This window comes from Rhinolophus hipposideros (genome assembly GCF_964194185.1).
Source record: "Rhinolophus hipposideros genome assembly, chromosome: 22".
NCBI classification, from domain to species: Eukaryota; Metazoa; Chordata; class Mammalia; order Chiroptera; family Rhinolophidae; genus Rhinolophus; species Rhinolophus hipposideros.
This window is the reverse complement of record NC_138068.1, coordinates 11,444,467-11,461,825: the sequence shown is the minus strand read 5'-3', so window position 1 is coordinate 11,461,825 and position 17,359 is coordinate 11,444,467. Positions and strand designations below refer to the sequence as shown.

Sequence of the window (17,359 nt, the reverse complement as noted above, 5' to 3'; positions counted from 1 at the left end):
ATAATAACAATAATAATAATACAAGATGGGTGCTGTTATCTCCATTGTAGACATGAGAAAATCAAGGCCAAGTACCGATGTATGTTCTGCATCTAGAAAGCCAAAGACTCATCTTCACCCAGAAGCAGCAGCAGGTCTACAGCTTACCTGACTCATGGGAAAACACCTGTGCTTACTGAATACATTTGATTGTCTGAAGTTTGGGGAGTAGAAAGGGGATGGAATAAGCTATGAGCAGAGGTGGATCCCGGTATAGTGAAGCCTGCTGCATACATAATTTGGGGGCCTTATTTAAGAAAAAGAAAGCAAAATTATGAGTCTAAAATTAGGTACAAAAGTGAATATTTCTTTGAATTCAGAAAAAAAGCTTCACAACATATTCAGATTTTAAGAAGCTGAAAAATACCACAAACATCACCATGTCCCAACTCAACTTTCCCTTGTCTGGATCCCCAAAATGCCACTCCACACCACCCTATTCAAGGTCAAGTGCTACAGTGGGGACTCCAAGTGAAACGAGACTGTGGTCTCTACTGATTGCTGCTAAATGTCAAAAGCAAATGACTTTTGTAAATTTGACATCAGCAAGCAACCATGTGAACACATTTCTAGACCCCTGTCAGGGCCTTAGAAAGTGGCCCAGAAAACCAGTGCCCCAGGAGCTTAAGTTTCATCTATCAACTTCGCAGTAACTCCACAACTGGAGTCAAAGGCTCCCTATTATACCTCAGTATCAAGGGGTTTGGAGACAGCTGGGCCTGAAAGTCAGCCCTGGCTCAGACACCTTCTGCCTTCTTTGAACTGAGACTTGATCATTTGTAAAAGCTTCTACCTTTCCGTCTCTTTGGGGCATTAAAGGAGATAAGGAAGGGTTGGGCTTCAAGTTGCCAGATTTAGCAAAGAAAAATATAAGACACCCAGTTCAATTTGAATTTCAGAGAAACAATGAATACTTTTTTAGTATAAGTATGTATGACCTATTGCATAGGGCACACTCATACTACACCTTATTCCTTGTTTCTCTGAAATTCAGATTTATCTCAGCACCCTGTGTTTTATTAAGCTTAACAAATGGCAGTGCTTGATATTGGTTTTGGACTGAAGCATCCTGGGCGTCCCACAACAGGGTTCATACACATTAGAAAGTGGGTGAGGGAGGAAATGCTGCATAGATTCTGTTCAAGCCAGTTTTTTGTATGTATGTGTGGAAGGTTGAAAGAGGTGGATATGACAGAATGAAGTGGGGTGCCTTAATTTGAGGGTGAGTGTGGAGGGGCTTATATCAATTAAGTTCTCAGAACCTCAGTTTCCCTATTTGTAAAATGGGTGCAAGGAGATCCCTGAACTCATCTCCACCAGGAAGGGCACTTACTCAGAATACAGGTGTCACCTCCTCAGGGAGGTCTTCCCTGACTGCCTTCCCTAAGATCACTGCTCCCTTGCCACCGCACATCATTTCCCCCTCCATAGTAATTATAACTTTCTGAGATTGCCTTGATTCTTTGATTGTTTACTTATGATATGTCTCCCCATGTGAATGTTAAGTTCCGGGAAGGCAAAAATCTAGTCTGTCTTGTTTTAACTGAATCTCCCAGGTGCTGTGCCTGGCACAGTAGCTGTGCGATGTATGTTGCATGAATGAATGAATGAATGAATGAATGAATGAATGAATGAATAGCTGGGTGAATGAATGAATTCAGTGTACTTGCTGAGGTTCCTGCTAAGCAATAATTTCTTTCTCAGGGGCCGTGACGGGGTTACCAGGGGAGGAGGTGTGGGGTGTCGGTGGGTGGGGAGGAGGCTGGGCCCTCACCTCCTCCAGGACCCGCAGGAGCGAGCGTTCTCCGCTGGCTGCAGGCGCAGAGAGCAGCGCGGCGGCAGCTGCAGGGCCCGAGACCCGCGCCCCGCGTCCAGCCGCCGGGGGTGTGCGCCCGCGGAGCCCAGCGCCGCGCCTCGGCGCCCCCACGCGCCCACGCAGCGGCGCGGGGACCCGGGCGGGGGCAGAGGGAGGGCCCGGCCCAGGGAGGGGAAGGGGCCGGTCCTCCCCGCGCAGGCAGCCGCGGCGGCAGCCCAGGAGGCGGAGGCAGAGGCGGCAACGTGCCCGCCGCAGTCGCCCTGCGCGTCGGACCCGCGCCCACCCGCCAGCCCGCCGCTCCGCACGGCGCCGGGGCCCCCTCTCCACTGCGCGCGGTGAGTACCCCCCGCGGCGCCCGCCCGCCCCCCGCTGCCCACCGGGACTCCCCCGGCGGGGTGGGCGCGGAGCCCCTCGCCTTGCGCCTCTCTCTAGCGCTCGCCCCGCCCGGGCCTCCGCAGCTTTCGGGGCGCGCGGGGACGCACGGGCCGGATCGGGGCTCCCAGGACGCCTCAGGCACGAGGGCAGCGGGGACAGCAGGCTGAACCTCTTTCGGGAAGGTCCGTCCCGGGCTCCGGGCCTCAGTTTCCCCATGCGTTTGGGGGTGGGGGTAACGACCCTGAAGTTTGCACTTCCGCGCGCGGGACAAGTGCACGGCGCGCGGGCGGTGTAGACGCGGCTGGGCTGATTCCGTGTGGTTGGTTTTATGGCCGAGGTGGCTCGCGACGAGGGGCGCTTCCCCGATCGGACCGAAGAGGCGCCGGGAGCCGGATCCCAACTCACGCCCGCAGGCGCAGTTTGCGGGGTAACCGAGGAGCAAACTCTGGGATCCCCGGGACGGGGCCGCAAAGGCCCGCGGAGCCGTCTTTCTCCCTGTTGCTGATTTCTTTTTTAAAGTCCGTCTGCGCTCGGCCTGCGCTGGTCCAGCTCGCGGGGGTTTTGTACGCTTGCTGAAGTTGGAGTTGAAATCACAAAAACTTTACCTCCAAAGGATGCTTAGAAGGTGGCGAGAGGTTTGTTGTAATGGGAGAAAGTGGAGCATGGAAATGTTTTTTAGGCATGCAGTCTGGAGGTTAACCGGCGGTGCTGGCCCTAGCTCTTTAAGTATATTTCCTGCCCCCAAATAAATAGTTTATAAGCTCAAGGAATACTAGGAAAGCTTGACTGGTAAAAAGGACTTGCACCACAAAATCCTCAATGCGCATTTCTCAGCTGTTGAAAGTAAAGCGCCTCGGCGGCGCGAGGTCCCTGCTCCCCCCCAGCGAAGCCTCAGCTGAGAGTAACAGTGGGTACACTGCTGTATTCTGAATTGTTTTCAAAAAGCAAGATTGATACCGCCTTTTATGGATACCATTTTCTTTTCTTCCCTCTTTCCCCGAAATGCTACGTAATCTTTAATTACTTTTTTTTATGACGTTGAGGTATAAATCACTCCTGGTGGAGGTACCTTTTAATTATGAGGTGCAGTGAAATGAGTGAACATCGTACTGGGGAGTGTTCGTCAGAGCAGAGGGGAGGTAGAATGATTTACAAACATCAAGGAAGAATTTGAGTGCTGAATTATGTTTGAGTTAGGGAGCTCCCTTCCAAAGGAAATTATGAGCAGCGGACAATTGTTGTATTTCAAACCGACTGTATTAATTTCATGAGCCTTTCCTTTCTTGCTTGAGTGAAATTTCTTCTACCAGAGTACGAGTACCACATTACCAGTCGATGGCCCATTTGGGGAGAGAAAGAGAGGAACCTCCTTTTAAAAAATAATCTTTGTGCAAAAAATCTTCCGGAAACTTTACCTAAGAAATGTTCATTTTTTTCCCCCCACTTTTATCTTCCCATCACTTGAACATCTTGAACTTTGTACTTCCTTGCACATAGACATACTCAGACTAAGGAAAGTTAATAATAAATTTATATAACAAAGGGTGATGGTTTAAATCTTGCTTTTGACTAAGCATAAAATGGTGTTTGTATTCAAAATCTCCTTGCTTTGGGAAGAAACTGTAAATTTTGCACTTTTAACCGATGGGGCTAGATTTGAAAGGACCTGAACTTTTTTTAATGAGTTCATGTGTCCCATACATAGTCAGTAGTTACTCCATTCTTTTCTTGCAACTGAAAATCACAATATTATTCTTTTATCTTAAAGGAATTAGCATTTTTCCTCCATCTTAAAATAGCTCACCTAGTGTAATGGTTGTGTGTATGAGAATATTGTATAAATATACAAATTTCTTCCTTAATATTAAATAGCTAAAGGAAGTAAAATAAAATACAATAAAAATGTTATCCCAATACTTGGGGATTTTCAGAAAACAGATGTTTTAATCACTTAAGTTTTAGAATCTTCTCTTCGTGCCTTTTGTGTTGTATTAAACACATCATAAAGAGATATGATTTGTTGACTTGTTACAGGATTACCATTTGGCCAAAACACCCAAGACATGCTGTTCCAAATCTGTGGTATTGCTTCTGCTTTAAATTGCATGTAAGAGATCGCAAGCCTTGTTCCAGACGGATAAATTGATAAAATGCTAGCTGCTGTGAGGAGAACAAAAAAGTCCTCAGCAGAAACGCTCTGTGGTGTAGCTAAGAACATTTTGAATTAGGTTTGAGCAAGCTATTGAGATCCCGGTAGCTTGTGAAAAAAAGTATACAGAGTTCAATCACGTCCACTTTAAGACGAGTCGGGCTCCCCCATGACAAGATGAGTCCTTTCCCACAAAGAAGAAACCGTTTCCTTATTTTTTTTAGTTACTTTTCCAAAGACAACTTGTGTTCAATGCAGGAGACCGGAGTTATGCAGAAATCCAACCGTAACCCGCTCAGAACGAGGACGCCTTCTCTCTCCTCTCACCAGATGTTTTTTTAGGTGTCCTCAGCTGGAATGCCCAGTTTGAAACTAATTAGGCCAGCAATAAACTCCTTGTATAATAAAATTGCAGGCCGTTATGGTGCATAAGTGGGGTTCCCAACAGCTTATGACAGATGCCTCTCTCAGCAGAGAGAGAACCTGAGGCTGTCGGGACAAAATGAAGGGACTGGGGATATCTTGTTTAGACATTTACCCTTCCCTAAATATCCAGGCACACAGCAACAGCACATTATCTTCTGTAAGAGGATGGGTGGAATTTGCAACTGGGGTAGGGTTTTGTCTTTGCTGGGCCAGCGTCCTTAACGTAAAAATGATTGGGGAAGAAGTAAAAGCACAAGTATGAGACAGTGGCCACAGGTCAGAGGTGCATGTGGTATGTGTTTGAGCATAGGGTGTTATGTGAGTGGGAAGGGGTGTGTGAGAAGGTGGGCGGGATTGGATAAGAAGGCCGCTTCTCACTTAGGCATAGATAAAATCAAAGTGGTCTGGCCTGACATGAATTCCTTGGGGAAGAGGAGATCTTCTTCCCCCAAAGATTTTATATAAAGGGGGAATTCGCCTAATTATGTCATTCTCCTTATCTGTGGGGTTTGTGGAGCTGAAGTGGCTGGTGATTCGGTTATCTCCAAAGGCTGAACCTTCCGATTCTTGCCAAGATTGAGTTTTATTGGTGGAAGGAAACTTTTTTCTAGCTAGCTGCTCTGAAAAGGGAGTTGGTGGACTCAAACGGAATCTATTTACAGAGAATTAACCCTAGAGTTGAGAAAACACAGCCTGTTGACAGAAAACACAGATATACACTCACACATACTCCCCACAATGCCTCGTTCACTCCCCACCTTCCTCCCTGATCCCCACCCCCCAATATCATAACAGCTTTCTGAATGGCCCACTTGCCTCCCACCCCCACCCCCACCCCCACGATTTGTGGCAGTTCAAACAGTCCCTAACACACAAAACAGAAAGAAGATTCTGGAAGGGAAGCAATTAGTGGAGAATTCGCTTGAGACAATGCTTCATTTTTGCTATTTGAAGATCTTAACTGATCTAATGGTGTTTGACTAACACCTCTTCTAATCCGAGGATAACCCCCACCCCCACCCCCACCCCCCCACCAATCAGGTGGCAAATACTTGGAGTGACTGGCTCAGACCCACTTATCTCACAGTAAGTGCATCAGAGGGGCAGGAAGTTGTTCCTTACTGTGTGTGATTTAAAATCAGTTTCAAGGTATGAAAGTACCTGCCTCATAGGGAAAAGAGGACGAAAAAAGCCAGTCTTTTAAATGTACTTTTGCTGCTTTTTTTTCTTCTTTTTTGCTCACTTTTGTCATATTCGTGCTTTTGCCATTTCTCTCCATTTGCAAATTATATCCTTGCATTAATGATAATAATGGAAATAGGTGCCATTGATTGAGCACTTACTTGTATACTAGGCCTGAAGTCAGCTCTTAACGTGTGTTTTTAGGATGGTTTCTCACAACAGCTCTTTGAGTTAGGTGGTAATAATAATAATAATAATATTACAACTTTGTTAATGAGGACACTGCGTCTTAAGTCCAATGACTCGCGAGAGACCACAGAGCAAGTGGAACCAGAATTTAGGCCTACAGACCTCTGCAGACTAGGCCTTCCCCATGTGTCATTTCTGCCCCAGTTCTCTCTGCACAGAGGTACTAAATTTGAATGTTTTTAAATGCATGGAACACAATTATTTTCTGACTCTGTCCTGCTGTTCTTTGTTGTTGTTTTAAACAGAGAAAGAAAAACTCATGTTAAGTATTTAGAATACACAACTGTGAGCCTTTGTGAGTCATGATATTTAGCAGGTTGTGTATGGTTCTGTAAAGGAAAATGACTGTTTATTTACAAGGGCTAATTTGATTTTTTCCTTCCATACTATAACACCATGCATTTCAGTTCCTAAAAAGAGTCAATAAATTTACCGGCAGTGGCAAGGCCCTAAAATGTTACGGTAGGCAGTCCAAATGATGTTTACTGGAAGGGACTGTATTGCTATGGGTGGGTTGTTGTTTGAGGGTTAGATTGTAAACATTTGGAGAACGAAGAATAATTTGGAACAGGTGGTCCCAAGAGTCAGGTAACTGGAATTATTTCTCTTTGCCACTTTGAAGGTTAAGGAAGGCAATGGGTTGCTTGAATCTGGGACAGGGAGGCTGAGAGTCTGGGGGTCTGCCAGGGCCCCCACTTTGGGACACAGCGTGGCAGGATGGATGAGAGGGTCTCTCCACATATTCCTGGTCTGTAGCAGGGGCTTCGTCATTGCTGTCATCACCCTTCTGATGATACTAGTTAGGGCGCAGATGTCCCTGCAGAAGTCCCTGCTCAGGCTTCTTTGAAAGTCTGCCTCTGCATTCAGATAGACACGGAAATTTACAACAGGAACTTAGATGAACAGCTAGCCAGGGAGACAAGTTTACTTCTTACTTCTTAACAGTTTCGAGAATGTGCCCCGGTCAATGGTCTTGGTCTGATAATGTTCATTTAGACACGTTTTCAAATGAACAAAGTATTTAAAACAGGTTAGAAATTATGTTGTCATTTAGTATCAATAGTGTTGTGTCAACAACGTGAAAAAGTGCGTGATTTCAACACCACTGGATTTTTCCCCTCTTTCTTTTTGAGCGTCTAGTAAAGTTAGATTTTAAAAATCTGCATTCCCAGTTGTAACATATCGGTACATATCTACTCACAGCCATACCAAGGAGAGTTGTCAATTTTCTGTGAATTTAACTAAAGAAAAATGATAAAATCCACATTTTACGCCCTCCTCCTCCACCCCCCAAAGGATGAGAAACTGGAGAGTCTGACTACTGTATGAATATAGCAACTTAACTTTTGTCTCACTTCAGCTCAATCTGTCAGTTCCCCTTTCTTTTCTAGTAATCGCCCCAAATCGTCTTTCTTAACTGAAATCTACAGTGTGTTAGCCAAAGACATTTTAATTTTGTAAAGAAAAATCATGCCTGAGACAGCCGAGTCTGTTTCAACCATTATTGTTTCTGTAGTGTGCATACTTTGGTTTTCATGGTAAGATGTGGGTTTGCCAAGAAAGAAAATTACAGCAAGAAACTATGTTGAAAACATATACACTTCTGTTTAAGAAATGGGAAAAACACGGAAAATTCTGCACTGTAATTGCTTTAACGTGAGTTTTAAATGTCATTGTTTGACTTATGTCAAAAAAAAGTCCCTCTTAGCTAATTCTCATATATGCCATTCCCAAATATTTCACCTTAAAAATGGCAAATGTTGGGCTTAACTTTGATGATCTTTGAGGCTTTAAGAGATATCCTTAGCCCCAGTGGAAACACTCCAAATTTTCAGATTGCGCAGACCATTTTTTTAAGGGTACTCAGATATCGATTTTATTTTCTTGACCCAAAATAAGAAAACACGGGGAATTCTCAAAAGCTTTTTACAGGCTGCTATTATGAGAAGAGAAGCCAAACCAACATGTATTAGGTCATGAGCTTGAAGTGCATAAATAAGCCCTATGAAGGTCACCAAAACAGGACGAAAACCACCAGTTCTCCTTACCTCGGCCAAGTCCAAATTCCTGCCTGATAGATGTGTTTAGTTGAAATGGACACAGAAAGGGGGTTTCTAAGCCCACAGCCGAAAGATTTTGATTTGATTTGGGCTCTGAGGACAATCGAAGATGTTCTTGGAGTCAACTGAGATAGGAGGGCTGGAATTCCCATCTCCTTTCATCACCACTCTCACCTCTCACTGTTCAGGAGGAAAAGCAGGTTCCAGGGCCACCCTTCACTCCAATGTAGGTGTTTCATTCCTGCTGTTCGGATGCCAGAGGTCTAACATGTCTTGTGTTTCTTCTGGTCAGTTTCTTCACCTCCCATCCCCTTCCTGAAGTAACTTTGTAGTGAAGGTATTAATCTTCTTCAAAGGAAATTGTTTTATTTCTACAAACATCTATGTGTTTTTGGCATTTGGGGTGCCATAACATATAAGTACAAACCTTCAGGTCTTTGTTGATTGGCAGTTCCCTAAAATACGGAGAGACAGAGTGTCCACTGTGTCCCCGAGTTTGCTACCAACCCATGTGCTGATGGAAATTCCATGTAGGGAGAAAACCTCTTCTTAGAAGAAACAGAGAGGGTGTTGATGCAGAGAGGTTGTTTTCTTTTTTGGGTGTGTATTATTTACACCTATGGGGACTTTTGTTTCAGGGTGTTCTAGAAACATTTGTCTCCAGCAAAGGTCTGAATGTTCTTCTTGATTAGGAAGTGGGTGGTGGCGAAGGAGCAGAGGGGGCAGATTCCTGCACCTCTGGCCTTTTGTGTGATTGGTACAGTAGCGGGAAATGGTGACTTGCTGCTCGGAGGGTGTCATGTGGCATAACAAGTTGTGACTTGCTCCTTGTGTTGTAAACAGAGTTTTGGCCCCATCCAGCCGTGAACAAGAATGGAGCCGAGGATATTATTCTCCTCGTGTCTGCCATGGGCCTGAGCTCTCCTCTTGCTAAGGACGCCATGCTTCCTGGAGATGTTGACGTTGGGTTGTGGAGGGGAGGGGGACGAGAGGGGAGAAAGAATGTCTTAAACCAGCAAATGTCTGAAACTCTCCAAGTGTTTTCAGCATTGCGCTGGCAGCGACAAGGAAAGCAAAGTGATAAAAGGACATAGAAACAGGTTTTTTTTTTTGGGGGGGGGAACAGTGGGCAGAGAGATTGGGGGGCTTGCTAGTGGTTTGATCTAGAATGGAGAATTCTCTGATACCTTGGGACCCCTGGAATACCTTGGTGGACTGTCTTTAGAAAGCTGATTTTAAAAATGTCTCTTCTGTGAGCCTTGCCGTCATTGTTTTGGATGCTTATTTTTAATGAATTAGTTTTCTGTTTTTAAGAAAACATAAGACTTGTTTGAAAATAACCAGTAGCCCATATTTATTGAACATTTATTATGTACCAGGCACTGTGCTAAGCAAACACATATTTTTGTCTCCAAATAGCCTTAGATGGAATGTGCTATTATGATTACGATTATACCTATTTTACAGAAGTGAAAATTGAATCTCAGGGAGGTGAAATAACTTGACCAAGATTCCATGGCTTGTGTCACAGCCAAGATTGAACCCAGTTTCGATTCCTAAGCCTGTCCCTCTGGAATATAAGAGCTGTTTCTCCTGCATGTCTCTGCCTTGGAGAGCTGGATTTTAAAGTCAGTCTCCACTGGTCTGGTTTTACCTTAAGAATACGAACTGATGGTCAGGTGCAAAAGTTGTGCTCAGAAATGAGACACCCGCTAATTCTCACAGAATCTCCAGCCTGTCCTTGTAGGAATTAATGGAAGTTTCAAGTTGGAATCTGTTGAAATACCGGCTGCGTCACTGCAGTTAGCTGGTCTGAGCTGTTGCCTATGGCTGCTTTCATGCGAAAAGGGCGGAGCAGAGTGGTTACTACAAAGATCGTATGGCCTGCAAAACCTAAAATATTTTCTATCTTTACAGAATAAGTTTGCTGACCCCTGAGAAATTGCAATAGGACAAGACAAATTTTGTTTGATAAGGAAGAACTTGCACTTGGGACATTTCATATGCCATTTTACCGATTTATTATTTATCGAGTGCTCCTACGTGCCTGATACATTGCATGTGATGGGAGAAAATTACAAATGCAGTCATTCTTTCCCTCATGTAGTCAACAGTACTTATTGAGCTGTGTTCCAGGCGCGGGGCTAATTACTGAGGATTCAGTACTAAGGCAGTAATTCTTAATACGACAAGAGGGTCCCAATCTGGCACCTCTGATAGCAGGACCCCAGTGTGTATTCACCAATATCACTCTGCCTCTTCTTTCCCATTGAGGATTCGGAGCCCAGTAATAGGATTTTTGAGCTTTGCGGTGTTTAAGCAGCAGGATGGAGAAAAAGACCCAGCTCTACAGACCCTCACCCAAGGAAGCCGTGCCTGGCTGGTTCAATAAGAGCACTGCCCTGGCTTCTGGGCCTAGAACTGCGTCAGGCAATGTCTATGGCCCGCTCCCTGCCTCAGATGGATGACAACCTTCTGCTTCCCTTAAGAGGTGGTAGGGAACAGGTCGGAGTCGGAGGAGTCAGACGTCCCGAACTTTAGCCTTGGCCCTGACGTACGGCCTAGAAAGAAAGAGCATGAGCCCAGGAGCCAAGCTGTTCGGGTTCAGATCCCTGTTTAGCATTAACCAACTTTGGGCAAGTTACCAAACTTTTCTGTGCCTCAGTTTCTTCATCTGTAAAATAGGGTGGACAATAATGCGCCTTCCTCAAGGAGTTATTGTGGCATCAATAAATATAAAGGGTTTGGAATAGCATATGGCAAGTAGTATGAATGATATCAGTGTTAGTGGCTGGATGATAATGATGAGAATGACCTCGGCAAATGGCTTAGGCTCTTTGGGTCTCAGGTCCCCTCTATAAAATTGGGGTGATGGTAATCATAACAATAACAACTGCTTCGAAGGGCCCTGGTGAGAATGTAAACAAGGTGATACATGTGAAACACTTCGCTTTGCCACAGTGCCTGCCTACATCGAATGTGCAGTAAACCAGCTATTATTACCCTTGAGATTATAGGGAATCCTGGGTCAGCGGTGTGCCTTTCAGCTAATGGTCAGCCAAGTCTTTTTATGGTGTCAAGAGAACGTGGGGCAGTGGTGAATAGCGCAGACCCTGAACTCGGATCTGGTCTAAACCTTACGTCTGCCACTCACTCACTGTGCCATCGCAGTGGGCTGGGAGCTGACCCTCTCCACTTCCCAGACAGTGGAGGCAATGGGGTCGCTGTTCGTGGGGTGGTTGTGAGGGTTAAAAGAGGTCGCACACATAAAGCACGCAGCAGGGTGTTCGGCACATAGTAAGCACTCAATAAATGGTAGCTTGTATTATTATCACCCCCACTCCTTGCTGCACCCCCACCCCCAGGAAAGCACTGAACATCAGTAAATTTTAATTTGAAAATAAAAGAACACATTTTAAAACTGCCAAACAGATTTAAAATAATATTCATTAAACAAAATTAAAATATTCTATTAAAGCCAGACTTTGGGCTCAGACCAAATTTTTATAACCCAAGCTTAAAGGCCAAGGAGTCCCCCAGCCACAATGGGGACATTGTGATTGAACTTGAGACTTCAACGCTGCTATTGAGCAGTCTTTGAAATGCACGTTTCCCCGTTAAAATAAAAGGGAAGTCATGGGAAGAAAAAAATGAGGTTCTTGCTCACCCCAGTGAACCTTAATGAATTGAAAAAGAAAAACAAAAGTTTTCTCCTGCTACCTTATCCTGCCAAAGACGCATGGCCCCCTCCTAACCCCAGCTTTGAATGGTACCCACTCAGAATGTTCCAGATCTGATATGAACTACAAGCTAACCTAGTCTAAATCCTGGTCTTCACCAGATTTGCAGATGGTGGAATGTATCATTGACAGCTGGGACTTGGGAGCCCAGCTACAGGGGTTCAGATCCCAGCTCTGTCACGCCTAGCTGTGCCTCAGTTTCCCCATTCACAGAACAGAGATAAAATAACTGATTGTCTAAGCAATCCTTATGGATATTTTAACCTTGTGTTATTATCTAATGAATGAAACTTCCCCAGACTTCTGGGACTTTGAAGAATTGAAGTATACTGGTATGTCTTTATCTGAGAGTTTTGAATCAAACTAATCTCAATATTCAGGGAGGAGAACTGGAGAAGGAAGAAGTGGATTTAAAAGTCTCTCACAGAAGTTATATTGTGTCAGACGCTTTCACAAAACTCATTCAACCCTCTCAACAATGACGACAAAAACGCTGTGACATATGTGTACCCATTTAACAAGTGGGGAAACTGAGGCTGGGACAGGTCAAGTGGCTGCCCAGTGACATTCCATTCCAGGTCTCTCTGACCCACAGCACAGGCCTGTTCCCCCCACAGGACCTTCTAGAACAAGCACACAGACTTCACCCTGACCCACGGCCATTTATGGTCGATTCTCACTTTTCAGTAACATCCTTTATCCTCAATGAGCTTGAGTCTTTGTGGCCTTCTACCTGCCTTAACATCAAGAGTGAATGGACTCTTTCTTCAACAACAAATGGAAAACATAATGGCAGTGGGTTGAGACATTCTTCTCTAAGTGACAGTCTTTTAAGAACCTCTGCAATTTCTTGCCATCCAGGGGACCATGCCCGCCTCCTCAGATCAGGCTGGGGCTTAGCTTATAAGGTGGGGTCACGAGACAGTTTCTCACAGGTTTGGCAGCTGTTGGGGATGGTGTAGAATGGACTCCGCACACCATCGCACACCTTCTGTGTGATGTTGGACAGGTCACTCGAATCCCCTGACCCCAGACTCTAACAGTTCATGAGGCAAATGCTGTCTACAGCAGATTTGTTACACAACTTAAAACACCGATGGATGGGAACACAGTCTGCATGTCTGAGATGATATTCTTAGGGTATGATGGAATTGCACCCTCCTCCAGAAGTACTCAAAGAAAGGGATGAAAATGAAGGTTCCTTGCCCCTGAGCACATTCCTCACTGTTCTTTGGGTATCTACAGTTTTGGGATTTCATACTTTCTGAAAGAATCTATTAGTCTCTGAAGGGAAGTCTTGTTTTCAGTGGGGTGTGTCCCCTTTCCACATTAACTTAAAATGTGCATGAACTGGCTTTTCTTTTAGAGTTCTGTCTTTATTGTGCATTTGAAAAAGACAGAATAAGCATTTCAAACAAATGGTTTCCCACCTTTTTACTGCTTAAGACAAAAATGGTTTAAAATCAAGCCTGCCAAATAATTACTACTGTGTTTCCCCGAAAATAAGACCTGGCTGAACAATCAGCTCTAATGCGTCTTTTGGAGCAAAAATGAATATAAGACCCGGTCTTATTTTAAAATAATATAAGACTGGGTCTAATATAATGTAATATAATATAATATAATATAATATAATATAATATAATATAATATAATATAAAATAATATATGATACTAGGTCTTACATTAATTTTTGCCCCAAAAGACACATTAGAGCTGATTGTCCAGCTAGGTCTTATTTTCAGGGAAACAGGGTAGCTAAAGTGGCACCCAGGTATGGCAGAATTCATGAGCGAAGTGTTAGAAACACAAATCTGAAGAGGTGAAATTTTCTCTGAGATCTATTTATTTAAATGAAATCTGTTACTTCTGAAGCTCATCCCTGCAACCTGCTTACAACAAATGCCCCAGATAACCAGAACCTTCTACTAACCAGAATTGCTCAGCTGTACTCTGTTCTCAGGGGAATAAAATGAAACAAAGGAGATCTGTCAAGGATGTCTGGTAAAGTTGTGTCAGGGTATTGGTAAAGTTGTATCAGGCCATGTTAGTATCTGGATACATTTAGTCTGTATCTTATATCTTTAAAAAAAAAACTGGCTAACCTTTGGATGAATACAATGTTAATAAAAATGACCTCTGAAAGCTTCTTTGATGCTGGGATCTGTTCTGAATGAGTATAGGCATCAATTCATTTATTCCTCACAACAATTCTATGAAGTAGGTGCTATCAGTATTCCCATTTTAGATGAGGAAAGTAAGGCCCAGAGAGGTTAAGTGACTTGCTCAAGGTCACACAGCTAGTAAGCACCAGAGCCAGGCTTTGTATACAGGAGTGCGATTCCAGATGTTGTCTTCATAACCCTTGCATTCCCTGCCTCTTTAACCAGCATAGAAAGAATTAAATTTACCTTCTCTTTCACCTTCATTTAACTGGACAATTAATTGTTTTTGACAGGCATGAGAGGAAAACAAAGGGGACATAAGTCTTGATGGTAAGTGTTTTGGTGTTTTACAGGAATATATTTGTGTTTCCTATTAGCTTTAGGTGCAGCATAACACAGAGGTTAAGAGCCGGTCTGTCCAGGTTCAAATCCAGAGTCTACTGCTTACTAGCCACCTGACCTTGGGTTTACGTCACTTCTTCCAGCTTCAGTTCCCCTATTTATGAAGTGAATCCACATTATAAGAGTTAACAACTATGACTAGCAGGGAAGAGCACCTGATACCCGGCAAGTGATTGTTAAATGCTATTGATTACCTGTTGAGGAAAAAGTTACTATAGAAATCCTGTCTTCCTGCGCTGGCACAAATGCGCTTTGATATAGTCTGACGTGAAAGAGAAGGGAAAAGTGCCTGGGACGTACGCCTCAAGCTGGAAAACAGCTCAGGTTTTTCCAGATGACTTACGACACAGCCAGAGACATTGGCTTTTTGCGTCCCTATCTGAGAAGTTGCCAGGACAAGCACTCAGTAGGCAGCCTGGAAGTCCTAGCGGTCAGGGATTAGAATCTGTACAGATGAGGACATTGAAGCCCCTGGGACAAGGGCTTGCCACAGTCACGTGACCAGCCCCTGGCAGAGCAGAGACCCCCACCCTGTCCCAGGAGGAGTTGGGACTTTGGGCTACTCTTTGCCCTTTCTTCTCTCTAGAATGTTCTTCCCCAGATACTGGCAGGGCTCCCTCGCTCATACAGCGCTGTTCTCAGTGGCTGCCTGCTCGTGAGGCCTCCCTCCCTACCTCAGGTACTTACTATCCACCTTCTCTTGAGTTTTCCCCACAGGCTTATCACCATCTGACATTCTGTGTCCTTTACATATTTGTGTGTTTGTTTTTGGTCTTTCCCCACCTAATTGCAGCTCCACGAGGGAGTAGATTTAGGTTGTTTTTGTTCACCGCTGTGTTATTCTTCATGTCCAGAGAAGGGTCAGAGGCGGAGAAGAACACTTACCAAAAGCTTGCACTCCAAAGCTGCCATTGGCTCTAATTTCAGAATTTTCATTTTTTCTTCTCGTTCCCTTTCTTTCATGGTGAAAAATGTCTTTCTCTCCAGAAGTATCTGCCCGGTTTTCAGTGACTAGGTGGGCAGACTTCCTGGGTTTGCCTCCTTTCACCTTCCTCCTGCACCTCACCCCCCACCTCCATTTCCTCCTGAATATGGAAAACTTCATTCATTCATTCATTCATTCATTCATTCGAAAATATGTATCGAGTACCAGCTGTGTACCAGGCACACTATTCTGGACATGAAGAATACAGCAGTGAACAAAAACAACCTAAATCTACTCCCTTATGGAGCTGTACTTAGGTGGGGAAAGACCAAAAATAAACACACAAATATGTGAAGAACACAGAATGTCAGATGGTGATAAGCCGGTGGGGGAAAATTAAAAGAAATGGATAGAAAGTACCTGGGGCAGGCAGCCATTGAGCGCAGCGCTGAATGAGTGGGGGAGCCCTGCCGATGTCTGAGGAAGAACATTCTAGAGAGAAGAGAGGGCAAGTGGAAAAGCGCTGAGATGTGAGCAGCCTAGAGGCTGGTGTGGCTTCGGCCACGATCAAGGGGGCAGGGCGAGGTGAGGTCCTGGAGGAGGGGCCAGAGGGGATAGGGCCTGGCTTGAATGCAGCAGCCTATGCCAATCAGACATGACCGAAATCAAACTTATTATATTTTTTGTAATGATTTTTAAAAAATACACAGAGCCTAAATCTTAAATACTTGCAAACTCAGATACTCAAAGCAGCCAGACAGGTAACAAAGTTGATGAAGTGGACAGGATAACTTACCGGGAGGAATTCGGGCTTTATATTACCATGTGTTCTGATTTTTCAAAAGACAGTGAAATCTGGATTTTTATGAGGAATGTCCCAATTTTTTAATCACTACGAGGAACCACCAAAATGCACATACGGCTCACAGTGTGTGACCACTCTCCCAAACATGGCCGCAGACCCTGGAAATCTAATCTCAGTGAAAAGGCATTGAGCCTTCTCTCGCTCTCTCCTTTTCTTTTTACCAATTCCTGACCAGAAGGATGCCAAGAGATGCTAAAAATTGTTTCCAGGAAAAAAAGTAGGACTTGAGTCTCACGGGGTTGGGGGCTGAGACTTGTTCCAAAGAGCAATCAGTTTGCTTCATTTTTATGTCTTTCTCAAGACTTTTTCCTGATCATCGCTCATCATGGGTAATGGCAATGTGGTCCAAATCCATCCTCCTTCGGGTTTTCATTAGTTTCATGATGATTATTATTTTGTCATCTGGGGTTGATTTAGGAGTGGTGAAATGTTTGCAGGTTTCATAAATGGTTGTCAGCCACTGTTTAGAATGGCAAGGAATTTCTTGTGTTGTTCACATTGCAAGGACTGGGGTGATAGTTTCCAATGGCTACAGATGTGAAAGGGGAAAAAGGGGAGAGCCCTGAAGGATTCCACACCAGGAGGTTGGAAAGTTGAGTAATTAAGCAGGGGCAGGGGTGGGGAGGGGCGGGAGTGAGCTAAGCTCCCCGAGCTTTAAAGACCTGAGATGCCCAGGCTGACAACACTGAATTCATCATCTGCCTTCTCTACCCCAAAGCTGGAGTTCAGCAAAAACCCGGCCAACGGGCCACATAGCTGGAGATTGTCCTGCTTATAAGCAACAGAAAATTTACTTCCGAGGTGGTTTAAGTAAAAAGGAAATTTGTGGACTTGGGGAAATAAAAAGTTCAGGTACGGCTGGTTCAAGAACTCAAATGTAGGTGATGGGCCCATCTCTTAAGGAATGCCTTTTGAGGAGGATTCTGTCCTTTGTCACATGCAACCTCTGGAACTAGGGATGGAGTG

The 17,359-nt window shown here is 44.5% G+C and overlaps 1 protein-coding gene across 1 annotated transcript in view; it reads left to right on the top strand.

Annotated features, from left to right (window-relative positions):
- Window positions 1-2,006: 2,006 nt before the first annotated feature.
- Window positions 2,007-17,359, top strand: part of EYA2 (EYA transcriptional coactivator and phosphatase 2) — a 224,478-nt gene continuing 209,125 nt past the window's right edge. Inside the window, exon 1 of the mRNA XM_081033652.1 lies at window positions 2,007-2,190. The gene's annotated coding sequence lies outside the window, so the exon portion shown is untranslated. The remainder of the gene's footprint in view (window positions 2,191-17,359) is intronic.